Source organism: Brachycentrus maculatus, unplaced genomic scaffold, assembly GCF_059751285.1.
Source record: "Brachycentrus maculatus isolate JH-2025_06_01 unplaced genomic scaffold, ASM5975128v1 h1tg002293l, whole genome shotgun sequence".
Classification (NCBI taxonomy): Eukaryota; Metazoa; Arthropoda; class Insecta; order Trichoptera; family Brachycentridae; genus Brachycentrus; species Brachycentrus maculatus.
In genome coordinates, this window is record NW_028282783.1 from 1 (window position 1) to 2,500 (window position 2,500).

Sequence of the window (2,500 nt, forward strand, 5' to 3'; positions counted from 1 at the left end):
TAGTACCCGCGCAGTGTGGGGTACGCGCGGCCGCTTGACCGCGTCGCGAGCTCGATCCGGGCCATTCCCGACGAGCCATCGAGAGGGTCGAATTAATGTCAGACGGCGAGGCATTCGGCAACCTTAGGCCGATCTTAGCTACTCCCGCCGTTCACCCTTCTCATTAATAACCTTATATTGATTAATTGATTTATTCAATTAATAATATTATCTATTGTAAATAATCCATCACTCCGACTCTCTGTTATCTCTCACATGAATAAACAATCACTCGTACTCCCCGACGAATGTCAGACGGCGAGGCATTAAGCCGTTCATAGCTACTCCCGCCGTTCACCCCTCCTTATATAATATTTATATATATATATATATATATATATATATATATATATATATATATATATATATATATATATATATATATATATATATATATATATATATATATATATATATACATTATCTAAACGAACAAACACTCCGACTCGTAGTACTCGCGCAGCGTAGGGTACTCGCGATTGCCGCGCGTCGGCGTCGCTTGACCGCGTTCAGAGCTCGATCCGGGCCTTGTCCGACGAGCCATCGAGAGGGTCGAATTAATGTCAGACGGCGAGGCATTTGGCAACCTTAAGCTGATCATAGCTACTCCCGCCGTTCACCCTTCCTTGTGTTATATTATGTATTAATAACTCCTCGTATAATATTATATATTAACTCCCACTCGTAGTACCCGCGCAGTGTGGGGTACGCGCGGCCGCTTGACCGCGTCGCGAGCTCGATCCGGGCCATTCCCGACGAGCCATCGAGAGGGTCGAATTAATGTCAGACGGCGAGGCATTTGGCAACCTTAAGCTGATCATAGCTACTCCCGCCGTTCACCCTTCCTTGTGTTATATTATGTATTAATAACTCCTCGTATAATATTATATATTAACTCCCACTCGTAGTACCCGCGCAGTGTGGGGTACGCGCGGCCGCTTGACCGCGTCGCGAGCTCGATCCGGGCCATTCCCGACGAGCCATCGAGAGGGTCGAATTAATGTCAGACGGCGAGGCATTCGGCAACCTTAGGCCGATCTTAGCTACTCCCGCCGTTCACCCTTCTCATTAATAACCTTATATTGATTAATTGATTTATTCAATTAATAATATTATCTATTGTAAATAATCCATCACTCCGACTCTCTGTTATCTCTCACATGAATAAACAATCACTCGTACTCCCCGACGAATGTCAGACGGCGAGGCATTAAGCCGTTCATAGCTACTCCCGCCGTTCACCCTTCCTTGTGTTATATTATGTATTAATAACTCCTCGTATAATATTATATATTAACTCCCACTCGTAGTACCCGCGCAGTGTGGGGTACGCGCGGCCGCTTGACCGCGTCGAGAGCTCGATCCGGGCCATTCCCGACGAGCCATCGAGAGGGTCGAATTAATGTCAGACGGCGAGGCATTCGGCAACCTTAGGCCGATCATAGCTACTCCCGCCGTTCACCCCTCCTTGTATAGTATTTTGTATTATCTAAACGAACTGCCACTCCGACTCGTAGTACTCGCGCAGCGTAGGGTACTCGCGATTGCCGCCCGGCCGCTTTCAAATATTAGACATGCCTGATTGTGCCAAGTAATCCTAGGCCTTAAACCAGATATACATTAATAAAGTAAAAAAAAATAAAAAAAAACTACCATCACACAACAACACATTTGAATTGATTTATTCAAACTTGAAAGCATAATATAACTCCTTCATATCTGTACCATTTTTTAAAAGCGAGGCGATACCGTCACGAGCGTCTAAGCGTATACTTATGTGAAAATCCTCCTCACTCCATCACACAGCGACATATTTGTTTCGAGCTTTGAAGAAAAACGTGTGTAAATTTTCAAAACGAGGTGATACCGTCACGAGCGTCTCGGCGTATAGCTCTGTGAAAATCCTCCTCACTCCATCACACAACGACACATTTGATTTTATTATTTGAAAACTCTATTTGAAGAGCAAAATATGACTTCTTCGTATGTGTACATTTTTAAAACGAGGCGATACCGTCACGAGCGTCTCGGCGTATAGCTCTGTAAAAATTGTAAGAAAGGTTCTTGTTTTCAAAACATCACAAGCGTTCAGAAAATGGAAAGGAGGCGATACCGTCACGAGCGTCTCGGCGTATAGCTCTGTAAAAATTGTAATGAAGTTTTTTGTTTTTAAAACATCACACAAGCGTTCAGAAAATGAAAAGGAGGCGATACCGTCACGAGCGTCTCGGCGTGTGCACTTGAAAAAAAAATCTCCCCTCCATCGTCACGATAAGTAATTATCGAAGACGACGGAGGAATATAAATTTATGATGTAGAGAGATGGAAAAAAATATACTCTCGTACTCGGGAAAAAAAAATTGCATAAAAAAAGGGCGAACGCCGCGACCGGCTTGCGCCGGTGCGGTCGTCCGCCCTCTGGGTGGTTTCGGTGGTCTCTCTCTCCACCCTTCCTCCTTCC